At 39.3% G+C, this 18,962-nt stretch overlaps 1 long non-coding RNA gene across 1 annotated transcript; it reads left to right on the top strand.

Moving 5' to 3' along the window:
- Nucleotides 1-247: 247 nt before the first annotated feature.
- Nucleotides 248-17,145, top strand: LOC119617905. The gene is made up of 3 exons (XR_005234359.1): nucleotides 248-365; nucleotides 16,869-17,036; nucleotides 17,109-17,145. It is a non-coding gene; the product is annotated as an uncharacterized LOC119617905 (long non-coding RNA).
- The last annotated feature ends 1,817 nt before the right edge of the window (nucleotides 17,146-18,962 follow it).

The raw sequence follows: 18,962 nt of genomic DNA, 5'->3' as shown, positions 1-18,962 counted from the left end.
GCTCATCAAAACCACTAACTATAAAATGTTGCCATCTCACAATATTTTAACCTTTTTTATGAACTTTCTATGTTATTGTACCTAAAAAAAGGCCATTATTTCTTGAGCGAGACTGAGTTGCAGTTTTTATTGTCTAGTTAAAGCTTTTAGTGTGTTGGTAAAAGTTAATAAAAACTAAACAGAAAGTTGACTGTGAGTAATTAGTCCCGCCTGAAACTACCTTCTGAACAAAAAGTTGAGGCAGGAAGTGAAGTTTAGTTGGACTGACAGCTTCTGTCTGATGAAAGCAACACAAATGCGTGACATATTTATTCTTCCACGATTCGTTCTGGATTTGGTTCACGTTCAGACGACCGACTTTCCTGGTGAGTTGGAAGCATCGTGTTCGAACTTGCACTTTATGGCAGCTTCTCGCACAGTGACAGCAAACTGAAAGAGCTGAAAACCTGACAACTGATCAAACTTCTGCTTCAAAGGATAGTTTGCAACATAGTGAGTTGACAAAACTTGTATTCTGATAACTAGTTTGTGTTTTTTTTCTTCCTCTTACTCCAAAAAATGGTAGCAGATCCTGAATTCAGAAGGCAGGTAGCAGATAGATTTACACGTCCTGCCTGCCTCACTACAGTTAAACACAAACATGTTCAGCTCTGATGTTCCTGCATAGAAGTTTTAAAGAGTTATGATAAGGGGAAAAAAATTGTTTAAACTTTTTTGGCATGAGGAGAAAACTTTTGATTTCTGCAGTTCAGATCTTTTCTTTTTTTTTAAACCAAGCCTATCAGAAACGTTAAAAACAATAAAATCTCTAAATTTAGTTGGAGAATCCGTGTTTCAACTACTAGCTGTTTGGCTGGGGTGCACGTCAGGTTTAAAATCAACCATACAAAGAGGTGTGAGTTGTGCCACTGAGCGTGATGTGCGTCTTCCTCCAAAGTGAAGGGAAAAGACGCCGTGGGACACAATACTCTGGCATGTATTCTTTTGTGCCTTTCAGGGGACGTATGATTACACTCAGTTCCTGCTCAGTGGCATTTCCTGTTCTCTCTCATGGACTGATTGATTCGCCATGACAGTGGCTTTCAGTGGCAGAAGCTTTTCTCCTCAGGTACTTCACACCAATGGGTCACGGTGTGGATCTTGCTTTATTTATGACAGCAAAACATATCCTTCTTGAACATCCAAATTTTCCCCTTCATGCAGTTTCCGCTGTGCTGCTGCTGCTCCCCTTGAAGCAGCCTCACTTTGGAGAAATAGAAGAAAATTCTGACCAGACTTGAGGAGGTAATGGCTAGTCCAAACAAGGCCAACAATAAATTAGGCAGTTGCTGTTTTGAACAGGCACCGACGGCTCATTAGAACAGATGAGGCGTCACCCTTCTTAATAAACAAAACAAAGTTTACCTCAAAAAGTAGTTTCTCTGTATAGATGATGCTAATTATTTAATTACTTAGCTTGCTGTGTATTTTGTTCTCTGTGTTTTTCAGTAATTTGGACTCTAATGGAATTTAAAAACTGTGCCTTGGTGAATCGTTCTCAGTTCTTTACTTATTTGCAGTTATGGGGCAGAACAGGTCAACCCATTGTGTCTCGCTCATTCTCATGTGAATGCTGCTCTGTACGCACAGCTGTGGAATCTGTTTTATTTTGCACAGTTAGAACGAAAAATACTCCCATTCTGGGAGGGAAAACGCTTCCATCTCTCTGATTTAATAATTAGACCTGAGTGTTTACGCGAGGCTTGCGAGACACAACCTTGACCTGCAGGATGGCGAGGGAAAAAACAGGCGATGTTGTTCATAAAAAGGCGACCAAAAAAAAGTGTTAAACAACATATAGCTGAGATTTTTCACAGAAAACATAACACAAAATTTGAGTGGTTAGCGATTCAGAAACTGAAGCCACTCTGTGCTCGTCTAATAATTATGCTCAGGAGCTGCTACTGATTTTGAAACAACTCCAGTGTGAAAAACTTCACTGTGGCTCAGGAAAAATGTTATTTTATAAACCTTTACAGCTCCATCAAATTTGCTATGTATAATTGTTTAGACCCTCTTAACACTGGATGAAAATCCTGCTATAGCATAAAAATATTAAACAGAAAGTAGGGGGGTCTTTCTAGGGTTAGGTCTTCAGGCATGTAATAAGAATGCAGCTGGCTCCCCCATTATGCGTGATAAGTTCACAATGGTTTTGAGCATGCATAAAACATTTGTAGAGAGGTTGTGGTGGTTTATCATCACAATGGCAGCATATTAATGTCTCGACTGGAGTGCCAGCATATCCACTCACACCGATGTGACTTGTTTGTCTAGAACTTATAGCAGAACTAGCCTCATGCCTGAGCTACAACCCCATCAGGCCATCAGGATCACGATGTTATAGTCCGGATTTGCATCCTGACGGGATTCGTCAGAGTCGTACCAGGGCGGGTGCATAGCATGATGAGGATATAGGTAAGCTTTTCAGTATGGCGCAAAATATTAGAGAAAATTATTTTGGTGCCCACTACGAACACAGCGGCAATCAATAATGCCTTCACACTGAATGAGGTTTTCAGTTTGCCATAATCCAGCCTCTTTCTAAAAGTGTGGAGAGCAAAGGATCAAGGGTGAAGAAGAAGAAATCTATGGTTTGTTGCAAACTCAAACAACAGCAGCTGCTAGCTGTAGCAGCTTCAGACACGTCTGGCATCGATATAATCATATTTCTGCTGGAGCAACTGTGTAATGTATCTTTTGATACAAGAATTGTTTTAAGATGGCAGCAATCCACTGTGGTCTTGGCCTCGCTCAGACTAGCTGCTAGCCTGTCAATCTTTTCCCCAAGTGTAACAAATTCAAAGAGCTATCTGTGCCAGGTAAGATATTAGCTGTTCATAACCTTTCCACTTAACCTCACTTCAAAAAATCTGAACTGGTGAAATCAAAGGGATGTTAGAGACCTTGACAGTTTTCATTTCTGTCTCCAGGAGAGTTTTCTGATGATACAGTCCACTCCCCTCCCCCCACACACATATACATATATACACACATTGTCATTTTCCTTGCTAACACCCCCACCCCCACCTCACCCTGACACACACACACAAAATAATTTGTTCTGTGTTTCTCACGGAGCGTTTCCTCGCTGGTTTACAGCAGCAGTTGTGTGGTTACGACTACAAGAAGATCAACAGCTTTTACATCCCTCCATGTGACAAGCACTTAAAGTCTCAGCTGTCATTTTCATCCTCTTCCTGTGTCATTTGTGGGAGGGGGTTTCAGTGGAAGTGATCCCATTGCACCAATCACCTTCACCATTCAATAACACCTGCTCCGAAGCAGCACATCTGTCATATTGATCATTCCTAAAGGGATTTACGGAGCACATTCTGTCAAAATGCAATGAGATGGGGCTTGTAATGTTGACAATCTTAGGACACGTGAAAAGATGGAGCAGGCGCTGTGAAGCTGTCTTCTGTGCTTGACCTTTTCTAACAAGAAAGGAGAAGCTCTCACTTACTCCTGAGCCTTTCTACAAACAGACTCAACATTATATTTAGTCGGCTGTCTTGGGCTATCGTAAGCCAAATCATGAATTCACAGAGAAAAAAAAAAAAAAAAGGCAGGCAGACACGTTTCTGCACATGCTCTTTTCTTGTATCCACATGATGGGGATGAGATGATCCCTCTTTAGACAGCTCTCGACCTCTGTCTGACCCACGTTAAGCTGGTTGTGTGTAATCGACCACCGAGTCGTAAAAAAAAATCCCTTTTCAGCTGAGTTCATGTTTTTTTTAAAAAGGGCTCGAAAATGTGGCCATCACTACTGTACTCTGCTTGATTTTCTTTCTCTTACAGCAGTCACAGTAAAGCTCATTTAAACTGAAAATCTCCAAATGCAAGAACAACACTATTAAGGAAGGTAGTAGCTGATCATAGTTTCCAATACACACGCCAAACTCTGCACATTGTGTAAAATCTCTGCTTAAAACTGTGGCATTAAGTGTTGGTGTCAACCTGGTCTGTCTGTTAGCGAAATATCTCATAAGTCACCGGACCGATTTTAATGAAATTCTCAACAAATAATCTTTGCATGTACGTCTATGATTGATCAGCTATGAGAGTCATTCTGATTCAAAATGGCCCCCACAGCTAATAGATATTAGCCAACACATACATGGCTATAACTTAGCCAGTTTTCCAGATATTGAAGTAGAATTTGGTGTGGTAGTAGCTGAGAGTCATGCACAACGCATACTCTGCACATGACATCTTGCGATATTGAATGCATAACATTATTTTTAAAGTTTGAGCAAATAGGGCACACAGACATTTCACAGCACAAGATGATCTCAGTCTAAAACTCTGGCATAAAAGGAGGTGGGGGATTCTTTCAAAGAATGCTAGTCCTTTAATTTTATGTGCTGGACATACTGAATGTATAATGAGTGCATTTAAAAAGTCTCTTGCTTTTTTTCATCGTAAGAAATAGTGCTTCACATTTTTAACTTCACTGATTTTACTTCTCACTGGGGGGAAAAAGAACCCTGAGAAATAAAAAATATTTCTCCTGTTGTTGATCAAGCAGAGCGCTGCTCACTCCCCCACTGGGCTGGTAAACCTAAAATTTATTGCATAATTTATGGTAGTTTTAGCTTGTGCAGAATTTTGTTATGTGGGGAAAAAAACTTGTAATATACAAAATAATAGTTATGATTTGAGCAATCAACTGGGGAAACTTTTAATATGTAATAAATAAGTCATATTTTTACCCTATAATGTTTCTACTGAGTACCCTAAAGCCCCCATGAGCTCTTTCATTTTCTAAGCGCAGCATAGATCTAAATTATATTGAAATTCCAGCGCTGTATCTGTTGGATTTAGTCCATTTATCCTCATGGTTTCTGGGTCAGACCAGCAGCCTGCATCCTTGTTTGTCATAGCGTTTTTGATAGTCCCATTGAGGCTCATCAAATTCAGGATCGTTCCCACAAATATTGGCTCTGAGGCTGATAGGACGACAGAAAATTGAAGCTCAGCATGGAGCACACGGGGTGGACGGCGGAGAATAGAGGTGGTTGGCTGCAGATGAGGACACAGAGAAACAGATTAGTTTTGACAGAGGTCTGCTGGGGAAAACCTGCTGAAGCCGAGCAGCAGGCGCAGACAGCCGGCAGAGCTTCGGACACAGGCTGGTTATCAGAATCAGAGATTCACGCTTAATAGCTCATAGTTATAACAACGGCAAGACTTAAGCTGACAAGAAATGGCAGGGGATTCTGCCCTAAATAGACCCGAGCAATTAGAGCAGCTGGTGAGTAATCGGGACAACTCAGGGCAGGTGATGCTAGGCTAAACCAGGTGGAGGTGGAGCTCTTATGATGAGCACAACCTATAATCCAACGGCATTAACAGTTTTAAAATGGTGAAACTGTTTAAATTGACAAATCCTTTAAGATTATGAAAAAAAACATCACATTTGCTTTACTGAGAGATAAGTGAGAAAACTGATACTTGTCCCATGCTGCTGTGGTAAACAGAGGCATATAGCAGCTAATACATTCAGTTCAGAGAGGCACCAAGCATTTATTAAAGAAAAAAATAGTCAAATAAAACGTGTCCCCTTTGTTTGTTGTGTCCTAAAATGATAGTTCACAACTTCTAAAGGAGTGTTCTGTAGAAACGTTATAATCAACTCTTATCTGTTGTAAATAGCTCTATGAATGACCTCAGTTTGGAGAAATCAAGTTTAATTCTGACAGGACTGAAGCTAATGGCTAGTTTGAGCCGGCCAAGAACAAAGCCGGTTCAAGACGGCTGTGGTTCATGTGAATGATAATTTTTTTGTCTTTACACACCACAGTCATTTTTGCATGGCACTGTTTTTTTCATAGAACTGCAGGCACAAATGGCAGCAGCAGCAGCTTCCTGTAGCACTTTTAGTGCAGCCTGAGGCACTTCCAGCAGGAATATCATAACATTTCTGTTGGTCTACTTTGCTAAATTAATGAAATGTAAAAGTTTATGAAGTAGAGCTAACATACACAACTATAAAAACCTTGACTTTGGTGTTGTTTTAAGATAGCAGCAGTTCAGACTATCCATAGCTTGGTCTGGCTGTTAGCTCGTCAATCTGGTCAGCACTAATCTCTATTCCTATATTTATTTTTCTCTAAGCTCTATTTCTTCAAACTGAGATAATTCAAACCGCTATCTACAGCCGGCAAGATAATAATTGTTTCTAACACAAATCCCCACTTTTAAATATCTGAACTATCCATTTAAGAATAAATAGAAAAAAAAAAAGGTTTATTGGAAGAAGCTGTTGTAATTTGGCAGTTATGGAGATTAATTTGAACCTGACTGTGTCTGTTTTGAATTAGGTTATTTTTGAACTTGTTTACTTTTTCTGTCAAATGCCCTGAGATTACCTGTGCTGGGAATTGGTACTGAATGAATAAACTGAAGTGAAGAGCGGTAAACTGTTTTGTTTTTGTCTCAAAGCAGTAATGTTTTCCATTAAGGTGACCTTTCCAGGTACCTATTAGGCAAAAGTTACAGAAGACATATTATAAGAAAAAAAAAACATTTAAGTGTTTGAAATCAACACATACTTTAAAAAATGGTTTATATGTAAAAGAAAATCAACACCGACATTTAGTTTCAGGCTACGAAGATTTAAAAGTATGTTATTCAATGAGCCATTCACATTCTGTATACAGAAATCTAATTTATGACATATATTGCCCTATATCAAAATTAATATAAACATTACATGGTAATATATTGTTGTCACATAAAAACAATAGTGGATATAGGACAATAACTATATAAAAAAATCTTTCAAGTCAAACCTGAGGCTCCCAGCTCAGACCAGTTGTAATTCAAGCTCCTCATGTCTGTCTCAACTTTAAACTTCAAACCAGGCAGCGTTCTCTGTTATTTGAAAGTAGAAATCCTTTAGGTCTTGATTTTTGTGCTGCCATGAACTGCAAATTATCATCACCCAAAAATTTTACACTCCACTTTTATTCAAAAAGAAACAAGCGTAGTATATGTTGTACTCTCAGCAGAGCTCAGCAGAATACTAAAGTGTGCATCCTGACAGCTCGTGCTTTGGGAACATCCTGATTATAGCAGGGACCAAAACAGAGTCTGAGGTCAGGACCACAATCTGTCTTGCAAGCTGATTTGGGACTCCCGAGTCAGCCTGGTGGCTGCAGTCTGTGGCTGAAGCTTGTGGCCCTGCAATCATAACCAAGGGGTTAGATGTGTTGTGGTTATAATAAAAACAAGTAGTGTCCCCATCATTCCTACACTGACAGCATAACGGGGTTTCAGGGGCGTTCAGTAAGGAAAATATATTTCTCTGGGAGTCTTCGAGGATTTGAGCTACTTTAAACAAACATGTATTATAAATGTTTAAAGCAGCAGCTCATAGATAGATAGATAGATAGATAGATAGATAGATAGATAGATAGATAGATAGATAGATAGATAGATAGATAGATAGATAGATAGATAGATAGATAGATAGATAGATAGATAGATAGATAGATAGATAGATAGATAGATAGATAGATAGATAGATAGATAGATAGAGTGGCATTTTATGGAAAGGTTGTAAACAAATATTGCATCTGCCGAAGATAGCTCTTTGAACGTTCTCAGGGTATGGAGAAAGTGGCAAAATGTTTTGACCAGGTCAGGCTAATGGCTAGCTAAATGAGTGCCAGATAAAAGTGGATTGCTTTAATATATATTGTACAGAAAAAAAATAAAACTAAATCTATGACACTTGAAATCATATTGTAACAGACTTACTTACTTTTAAAATAATAACAATAAGTAAAACAAAAACCAACATTAAAAAGGGTTAATTGTGAAAATAAAATTGGGATGTTATCATTTTAAGCAAGGTTAACCCTTTAGTTTAGTTTGACATTATTTTAGAGTGAAAAAGAGGGAGCACCAGGTAAAAGTTCGGGCATGAGAAAAGATTTTTCACCTCCAAGGTATCATTTATCAAGAATGTCAGGCATGAATTAGTCGGCAAAGGCTGGGTGATGCAAATTCCAAACCTTTGTTGATAAACTGAATCCTCAGATCTTGTTTCAACGATCAGCAATCACTGGCCCCTCCAAGCAGCTGCCTGACATTTTGAAAATTAAAATTCAATAGGAAAGCCTTTGCAGGCAGTGGTTTTCCTAAGTTTGTAACGTGATCACGAAAATCATAAGTGGCAGGTAACATAAAATGGTTAAACGAGGTTTTTGAAGACTAAGACAACCTTTAGAGAGACCCGCTTATAGCATTTGTAGAAAAGTGATTCAAAAAGAACACTTATTGACTTTTGAAATGGTGGTGCACTGACCTATAGTACAGCTGTAAAGTGTCTTTTTCACTGTAAACTTTAGACTCAGAGGTTTTCAAATGAGTTTTGAGGTGTTTTGGGGAAAAAGTCTAATGTATAGATGGACTTAAAAACAAATTCTGTAAAGATATGTTTGCAGAAAGCAAAGGCACAGATTTATATATTGACTGGTGTGTTGCAGCCAGTGAATTGGAGACTATTTCACAGATAGGGAAAGTACATTAATGTAATTGCAGCAAACTTATCAAACTAAAAAAAAAGTTTAAACGGAGCACGACCTCTAAACACGACAGAGAGCCTGCAATGGAAAACATCAAGAGGCACAAGCTGAAAGTTTTACAAAGTTTTGCCACGACTCTTTAAGTCCCCTGACCTGAGAATCATGGGAAATCTGTGGACAAAACATCAAAGAGCAGCACATGCAAGATGTTCCGAGAACAGAAAGAAAGTTTCTTTGCAGAAAGTGTCCTCCCTACAAAAAAACAGAAAGGGATTCACTCCCTTTGAAGAATGTGTAACCAAGCACTGAAAATGCACACATTTAAAACTTTTCTCACTTTTTTGTTCTTTGGAAACGGTAAAATTGTAAAGTGTACAAAAAAGTTAAATTAATTAAAATCTTACTACGAGTATATCCTTTTGGAAGAGAACAGAAGTAATTTTCTCTCTTCTCTCTTCAAGGTATTACAAATTTAAACCAGGGGTGTCTAAACTTTTGTCAAAAACCCTCATAGCGATGTTTTATCTCTTTTTAAAAATGTTTTAAAGACGTATATGTTGGCTTCCTCTGTGCTTCCTGTAACAACATCTTTTATGTGACTTTCAGACCTTTTGAAATGGGGTTCTGTAGAAAGGTTATGAACAATTAATATCTTACCTTTTGTAGGTAATTCTGACTGGATTGATGAGCTAATGGCTAGTCCGAGGCAGGCCAAAAACCAGTGGATTGCTGTCTTCCTAAAGCAATCCCAGCATAAGATATTTCATGGCAGTGTATGAGATTGTTATCTTATAAACCGTTACACCTACATAATGATGATATTCCTGCAGGACGTGCTATAGCCACTGCTGCTGCTGTTTGTGCTTGTAAATAACTGCTCGATTCAATGTAAATAGTTGTGTCAACAGCAATGTAAATATTTTCTGAAATACTACTCTCATGAATTGCTATGAATTTTTGAGATTGGGGTTGTTTTAAGATGGCAACAATGCTCTGTGGTCAAATTAGCTGTTAGCTTATCCATCCAGTCACAACTAAACAACAACAGTACTATTAATTATTTGTTTTACACCTTATTCAGATAGCATTAAATACTGATTTTCACCTTCTAATGCTAAAAATGGAAAGAATATAGCCTAGACATTTCCCAGCTTGAAAACTGATGAAATCACATGCTACTTGCTGCACATTTGATCACGATTCAAAGAGTGCCTGTCATGTCAAACATTACTCTTTCTGTGAATTTTTGACTGCCAACAATTTACTGCTTTGCAAGCAGGAAATTTAAACTGCCACCCCTTCTGGATGCAGCACTGTCCAAGCAAATCATTTTACAAGATGTCTTAATTAGTTCTCCCTCATCAACATGGCTGGGCTGGTCATTAGGCAAGCTCGTCGTCAAACTTTGTTAAGAATATATGTGATGTGATTCCTAATAATGCATTTAATCGCAAGCGTATACTTCAAAATGCATAAACTCTGGGTTTTTAAACTCCTGTAAAAACAACCCTGTTGATTTTACAGACACTTTAATCTCCTCTGCTTGTAATAAATGGGGTATGATGCTGCAAATCATACCTTTCCTTCTGTTTACTTTAACTGTCAGGTATGGAGGTATTAACAACATTTCTTTGATGCCTTCATGGAAACAAAATGACCAAATAATGAGATACATTTATTTATCTTTCAATTTCGCAGTGTCACACTGAAGAAGCTGTTTTGCCAGCAATGTGTGCAATTTATGGGCTTTGTTGTTAGTGAACATTTGTCTATTGATTCTATTCCACAATGTCTGGGCAGCCTTGTGGCGAAGAGGAGCAGATGGACTATTGTTGTTACTTACTGTTGCATCGCTATAATACTGCCACTCTGATAAACTCACTATGTGTAAACGGCTGTACGTTGTTGTACTAATCCCTCTACATCCCTGTAGGCAGAATGCTATATGAAACGATGCTCTGCAGGCACGTGTGACAGAAAATTAAGTCCTTGTCCTATTCTGATAGATAATTGACTACATGTTCTGAAATAACTCCAGGACACCTATGTTGCAGTTTAATTAAAAGGATAGCAGTCTAATTCATAATTTGTAAATGTTGTCTTACATTGTGAAAAACAGAGTTTGAGATTTGCTTCAACAGCTAAAAACCTTCCCCCCAAAGCACAATAATATAATTTACAAAAAGATTTAGACCTGCTTTTAATTACCATTATTGGCAACAGATCTGATGCCAAAATTGAGAAGTTTAATTATTTTGCAAATATTTTGAATAATTTTATTCTTGTTTGATGGATGGTTTCAGTTGCTTGTCATTTCAGGACCTCCTTTGATTTATTAATCAAAACGAAATGCTCTGCATGTTTCCGCTTGTGACAGATCTGAACTGCAGGCATGGTAACATTAGCCCCGGAACTGTCAGACTTCAGAGCCATGCTGTTGCAATAAGTGCAAGATGTTGGGGTCTTGTTATAATAAACATGGTCTACTTTGAAAAAGAATGTTGTTTAAATGGTCCTTTATGTTGTTTCCAAGCCTATATTGTGTAGCTCTTCTTTACATTCATAGTAAACAGACGGGAGGACCCAAATGCAGGTTCAGGAGCTTGAATTTTAGGCTCTTTTAACACGTGATCGATCTCCTGGAATTGCTAGAGATTTTTTGATGTCGACTGGGGAAAAGTTACACGAATTCTTGATAATCCTGCGCCTGTTGAAAATGGTGCAGTTTTCACGCCAGAAGCTAACACATCTATGTGTGCAGAGACATACTTGTACAAAAGTTGCTGGACATTGTCAGGGAATGGAACACACTACGCCGAGCCAGAGAATCCCAAACATGCTCAATGGGTGACATGTCCGGTGAGTATGCTGGCCATACAAGATCCTTGCAACATGGGGCTGTCGGCTGTGTATTATCATGCTGCAATATGAGGCAATAGTTATGGATGAATGGCACAACAATGGGCCTCAGGATCTCGTCATGGTATCTCTGTATATTCAAAATGCCATCAATAAAATGCACTTGTGTTTGTTGTCCATAGAATTCGCCTGCCCACAGCATAACCCCACCGCCAACTTGGGCCACTCGATTCACAACGTTGACATCAGAAAAACCGCTCACCCACACAACAACATACACACAGTCTGCCATCTGTCCTGTACAGTGAAAACTGTGATTCATCCGTGAAGAGAACACCTCTCCAACGTGCCATACGCCATCAAATGTGAGCACTTGCCCACTCAAGTCAGTTACGATGACAAACTGCAGACGGGTGGAGACCCCGAAAAGGACAATGAGCATGCAGATGAGCTTCCCTGAGACTGTTTCTGACAGTTTGTGCAGAAAAGCTTTGGTTATGCAAACTGATTGTTGCAGCAGCTGTCCGGGTGGCTGGTCTCAGATGATCTTGGAGGTAAAGATGCGGGATGTGGAGTGGTTACACATGGTCTGCTGTTGTGAGGCCGGTTGGATGTACTGCCAAATTCTCTGAAACGTCTTTGTAGACGGCTTAGGGTAGAAAAATGAACATTCAGTTCACAGGCAACAGCTCTGGTGGACATTCCTGCAATCAGCATGCCAATTGCTGGCTCCCTCAAAACTTGCGACATCTGTGGTATTGTGCTGTGTGATAAAACTGCACATTTTAGAGTGGCCTTTTATTGTGGCCAGCCTAACACCCTGTGCAATAATCGTGCTGTCTAATCAGCATCTTGATATGCCACATCTGTGAGGTGGATAGATTAGCTCAGCAAAGGAGAAGTGCACACTAAATTTACACAAATTTGGGAACAATATTTGAAAGAAAAAGGCCTATTGTGTACATAGAAAAAGTCTTATATCTTTGAAATATATATATATATATCATTATTTGTCTCAATTGTTTGATCAGCATGGGGATCTGCTGAGCATCCAAAGTCTCAAGAAATGAACCATTTTTAAACACAGTTGCCTGGAAAGCGTCATGTGGCCATCACTAGCCAAACAAGCAAGAATCCAAAGCAGGATCACAAAACATGAACAGGAGCAAACAGCAGGACATGACAATTGGAATCAGTGAGTATATATACTGGGAGGGGGGTGATGGTGAGTGGGAACAGGTGTGCTGATTAAGAATGAAACAGGTGAGTGAGGAGTTTGAAAAACATGGAGGACTTCGAGAGGCAGCAAGTATGGCAAAAAATATCAAACAAAACTACTTGAACCTAGGTAAAAAAAAAGATGAATACCAGAGAAAAACCAACTCAGAACTCTGAAACTACCACAACCTATGGACATACATTCTCATTTTAAGGTTTCATATATAATCACTTATCAAAATAAAGATCATCTAGTTCTTATTAGACAAAAGCATATTACACATAAGTTATTCAACATAATTAAGAGAAAACATAGAAGCAGCCTTACTGTTTGGAAATTAGGAACAAAAGGGTAAGTAGCTGCCAGGTGCTGCTAATCAAATGCATTTGATTACCTGATTATCAGCAAAAGTAAGATGCCTCTCTAAAAGCAGAAGTTTGAGCAATTTGCTGTTTGAAAAATCCAGGTGTGTGTCAATACCAAATACAAAATACAAAAAACTATACAAGACAAAAAAAAAAAAACAGCCCAACAAAAACAACTTCTACAATGTTCCTAAAAAGAGCATCCCCCAAGAGCTCCAGCTCAGACTCAACAAGCTTCAGTTAGCATGTTAAATGTTAAAGTTCATGACATTACAGTTACAAAAGGGCAACTATGGCTTGTTTGAGAGGGTTGCTAGGAACCAGTTGTATTCTTTTTTAAAAGAACAGCAGCATGGCTTAGGTTTGTGAATAAACCACACAATTTTTGGCCATGATGCACTGCCCTAAATGTAGCAAAAGTGAAACACATCATCACGGAAGCACATCATCCCTAAAACTTTATAATAACTGTAGAGTACAGTAAAGGAGGGCTCTTAAATTGGGCTTTATTTTGTTGCCACAGGACCTGGACATATTGCCGTCATTCAGTGAACCAAGAACTCTTGCGTAGACCAGTGTGGTGCCATCTCTGCCTGACAGCTGACACCAAGGATTAAAAAATTGGGTTGTGTTCTTTGGACGACTTTCTGTTTGAATAAACATAGTTTAATTCTGGCTGGATTGGTGAAGCAATGGAATGGTAATCTGAGTAGGGTCAAGAGCTAAATTGGTTTGCTTCTTCTTAATAGAACTCTGCTCTCAAAAATGTTGAAACGGTTCATCAAACACTGCTTTATAAAGCTTTACACTAATGCCAGTTTTGAACTACATAGTTATTCCATTAGAAATGATATGGTTTTCCTAATGAAGCTTGAAATTAACAATAGAACTCTTTGTAAATAACTGTATAATGCAAAATTTAGGGTGATGTGAAGATTTAAAATTTATCAATTGCACAAACCCAAATTAAATCTTTGTTTTATCTTGTCAGCCGTGTCATTAAACTCTATTTCTCCAAACTGAGGATGTTCAAAAAGCTATCTACTACAGGTAAGATATTAACAGTTTGTCTATGACCTTACCACAGAATCCCACTTCAAAAGATCTGAACTGTGGCTTTAAGTCATACTTCATACCTTACGTCTGTTATAAATTACTTGTCTTTTTTGTGACGCTGCCTCACTGGAAAAGCAAGATGAAGATTCAGCACCATCATAATGATCCTTCTTTCTCCACACACTGCGGTTCACTCACAAGGTCAGCAGCTGCCACTTATGGACAAAACAAAACATATTTTATCTGACAAAAGGAGCTGCCATTAACAACAGCAGAGCCACTGGCAACATTAAATACCACCTGATGTGATAAAGCTGCTGAGAAATGTTAGCAGGTCTGGTAGGAAAGCAACCCGCATGCAGGCTTGCTGTCCTAATAATCTTTGTGCCATCTGGTGGGAAACTTCACTGCACCCCTGGCTCATTAGTATTCCTTTCACACGGCGCAGGAGAGAGCAGTGTGTGTGACATTTCTACGAAACATAAAAGAGTCAACACCACTGAGGATTAATTGAGCAGTTAGGCGGCCCACCTCCGACAAACCTCACTCATTTCAGGTAATGAGGAGACGTTCCTTTTTCATAATCCTCATTGTTATCCTTATTTGAGTACATAGCCGCCCCTTACACAATCTCAGCATCCTCTAAAGTTGATGAACCCAGGAACTGGGACTTTTGTTAAAAGTGGACCCAAACCTTTCACTGATATCGACAAAAGATTTATTCCTTCAGGTGGATTAATTTTTTTTTTTTTAATGTTCTTTGGCTCTTCTTTTTTCCTAAAGAAACCTATCTACAAACAGTAAGACTGAGACCCTTTCAGTGCTTCCAGCAGAGTTTCCAGTATTCAGTGTGAGCTGTGATCAAAGAGTGATCTCTTCCTTTTCAGCTCCACATGGCCTCTCATTAGTTCCACAGTATGAAGACACTTCCCTGACAGGATTCTATTATAGCATTTCAAGCTTTACATCTGATTACGATGCTGAGTTAAAAAATGAATGAATTGAGTGTTTTGGATTTTGGTCATGACACAAAATTCCTTTTTTTATTTTGCCATCACTGTATATTTTCCTTAGCAAAGAAAAAGAGTTAATTGTATCTCTTTCTCTAATTGTGTCATGGAAATTGGTGCCCCAACTGGTAGTTTGTCATAACAACAAACAAATAATTTTTGGAGCCAAGTTAATCGGTGCGGACTAATGCAACACTTAGTTAAGAGTGGCTTTTTAGATAGGGACACTTATTTCACATTAAAACCCCAAGATATCAACAACTTTTTCAAAAACAATCAGAATACAAACTCGCTTGCACTTGTAAAAACGAGTATGTGCTTTTGAATGATGTTCAGCTTAAACCACATCAAATTTCAGCTCACTAGTTGTATAATTCACTGAGTTACAGCCAGTTTTGTGTTAGCTAATGTCAGTTAGCAGTGGTGGCTGTCTTCAATTGGGTTGACAATTGTATATCAAAGAGTTATTTTCTGCAAGTTTCATTAACATTTGTCCACTGGTTAATGAGATATTTTGGTAGCAGGCAGACACATGAACACACACAGACATAGATAAACATTATTGTCCGCCTTTTTAATCTTCAGACCCTTGTTTTGCATTGATGCTTCAGAAGGTGGTTGCTTATATTCTGGACGGCAATATCTGTATATACTATGTTTGTTACTTACTGTACTCAATGATGAAAAAAAGTTAGGCACCCTGAAGGAACGGTCTGATTTAGATGTAATTTGCTCCACATGCAGACCAGCAATGAGTATGTAAATTAAGCTATTTTCAAGGAGCTGCTACGTTTAGAACAGGCACCAGAGGGCATGAGTGGTGGCATCATGAGTGGAGCGATAACGTTATCAGGAAGTTGTTAGAGAGTCTGACAGTCAGACGGTCACCAGACACATTAGACGGCATTACCAGCACTTGGCAGGGTATGACAGGGGTTGCACTGTGGTTTGCATGAGGCCGGGTGGTCACATCATGCAACTGCCTGGCACGTGTTGCGTACAGATGTCACAGTGGCCAGATGTTAGTACCAATTGGTTTTTCAGCACATCCACACGTCAAGAGAGATCTGATTGCCAAAGACAGACCCACAGGAAGAAAGGATCATTGTACTGTGTGTGAAGAATTACAGAATTTTTTGAGATCTGCCGTCTGGACACGGGAATTGGACTCTTTACAACACTTTGCTTCATCCCATCAGCTGGCATCAGCTGAGCTGGACAACAGGTTAATCGTCCCGTGCATTTGCTGCCATCAAGACCGAAGCAAAAAAAGTTGGTTTGGAGTGAAGGTGCAGACTGATTGTAAGTGGTGTCATATAAAATTCAGCGATGATCTATAGATGAACCAGTGGCATAGACAGAAATGAGTTTACAGCTGGGCTTGACTAAAAGTGGGTGAACCACCAAATTTAACACAATTTGTAAAATACTGTACATCAAACCAGCTGATATTTGGTAAATAACGTACTTTAATTAACTGCTGGTCAATAAGGAAACACCTTGGCAGTCCCTACAAACAAACAAATCCTGTTGAACGAACTGAACCTGTGGGGATTTGTTGTTGTGATACTGACCTCTTCCTGCAGTATCGGAGTGGCATGGGTGGAGCTTCCTTCTGCTCACCTGGTGGTGATCTTGCTGATGAGCCTCCAGCCTACTTAAGCTCCTGGGGATGATCCATGCGTTGCTGGAACATTACGTTTCCCCGGTACATGTACGGCCTTTTCTCTGTGTCCCTCCTGACAAGTCTTCTGTAACCTTGATTGTCTGTGTTTTCTAGGGAATACCACCGCACCTTCAAGTACCCACCTGGATACCCCTGCGCATCTGGAGCTCGTCACCGACCGTCCTTCGCCTTGTCGCTCTCAGACCTTTACCTGCCGAAAGACTAACCCTCTGAAGATCTCGTCCTCCTCCTCCTGCTGAGCCAGCCTTCATATCGTTCCCTGTAAGAACAGAAGATTCAGCACCACGCTTCCCATCCTCCACATTCCACTAACCAAACTTTCATCCTTTTCAGATAGCCCTCCTGAGAGCACACTGTAAATAAAACTCACTTACTTTTTACCTGTGTGTCCTCATTATCGATCTGGCTCACTCCGGGTACTTTAGTAGTAAAACCTAACAGAACCGGCTTCAGACACGGCAGACAAATAAAACATCAAAATCAAACCATATATATTAAATCTGTAATGTACAGTCAGTTCATAGACAATATAAGGCTCTAAAATCAAAAGTTGTATTTCAATTATTTAGTAAGGGTATTTATTGTAATTGGCAGCCTAGACTCATGTGTTTTTTTAAAGCCAGAAAAAAAGAAAATGTAAGCGACAAGACTGGACAGGCCTATGTCCTTTCAGGCCCACCCATTTCCACACCCCTGGGATGACCATCGCATGCAGTCCTGAGTGGAGACCATTCCTGCCAATGTGGTTCAGACACACTGATGTTACATTACGATGTGGGAGACATGGATATGGCTTTGCATTCACCTCTGGTAGTGATTTAGTGGCTCCAGTGACATCCTGTTTCTGCACATTTTACCTGTTCAGTACAGCACCCTGATGTAGTCTTTTTAAGGAAACACCCATTTGTTGTTCGATTCGCCAATGCGATCTGATACTGTAATCACTGCAGGCACATAACCTTTCAGCACATGCCGTTTCATTTCATTTCCACCACTCCATCTGGGTGCTTATCTCTGCTTTTGTTGGTGAGCGTGTATTGAAGTTTAATTTTTAATTTTGCACAATTTGAACACCTGCTTTTTTGTTACCACTGTAGTGTAAATACAGTCAGGAAAGAAGTAAAAAACCTTAAAATAAAAAAAGTGGGGTGGATTCTGTCCAACTAGCAGTGTATGTCTTTAAAATGCAAAATATTTTGTATTTATGGTAATTTTATCTTTGCTTTGCAGCTGCCTTGGCTGTATTTCCCCTTAGGGATCAATGAAGTTCATTTTAATCTTCACAAAAACCTTACAGACTCAAGACAGTTTTATTCTGAGGAGAAGTTATGAAGAAATCATGGTAATACCCATTTGCAAATCCTGTAAAACCTACCTTGCCAGCAGTCGTTGCAAACCTGAAAGTGAGATACATTGGATGTGACGCAAATGAGCCATGAATAAAGAATTGTGCTTGGCTTGTTTTGCTGCTATGCTTCATTTCCATCCACAAACCTTATGGCTATTGTTAGGCTTCAGCACAGCAAAGAAGGTCTTCTTCTGCATTTACAGCTTATGGGCACACTGAGGTTTATCGTGAGAAACAATGAACAGAGAATTTTAATCTGCAGACGATGAAAACATGGAAAATCGCTGAAGCTTTTAAATCACTTACACCATCTGAGGCACCTTTTTCGTTCATGTGCAAAATCTTCTTGCCGAGCCTTTAATCACCGTCCTTTACTCAGTTTGTACGTTAATTGCGGGATGCTTGTAAACAAAATCAGGCCTAGCATTTCTTGAAGCAATCCCTTTCATGCAAGAGTTGAAAAATGATAGCGTTGTAGCTCTTCTTCAAAACTTGAAAATAACATTATGCAACATCTCATGCGATATCTTGCATGACCTGTTAATGCTTGGAGTATTTCTTGTGAATGACTCTCAGCTACTGCCAGGCCAAATCTTAGCTCAGTGTCTGTAAAAATCCATTTTTGTGTAGGATACAGTCGATTAGCTGTGGTGGCAATTTCGAACCGGGTTGCCTCCAGAAGTTAACCAGTTGTAGATACCGACCCACTGATTACTTTCTGAAAGTTTGATTGAAATCTGTTCAGTGAGTCATGAGAGATTTTGCTAACTGTATAGACACACACATGCAAACACAAAGCATAGACAAAAGCATTATATTGCCGCCTTCAGGCAATAATT

Source organism: Kryptolebias marmoratus, linkage group LG17 (genome assembly GCF_001649575.2).
Source record: "Kryptolebias marmoratus isolate JLee-2015 linkage group LG17, ASM164957v2, whole genome shotgun sequence".
Classification (NCBI taxonomy): Eukaryota; Metazoa; Chordata; class Actinopteri; order Cyprinodontiformes; family Rivulidae; genus Kryptolebias; species Kryptolebias marmoratus.
The sequence above is the reverse complement of the archived record's forward strand: the minus strand, read 5'-3'. Positions and strand labels throughout refer to the sequence as shown.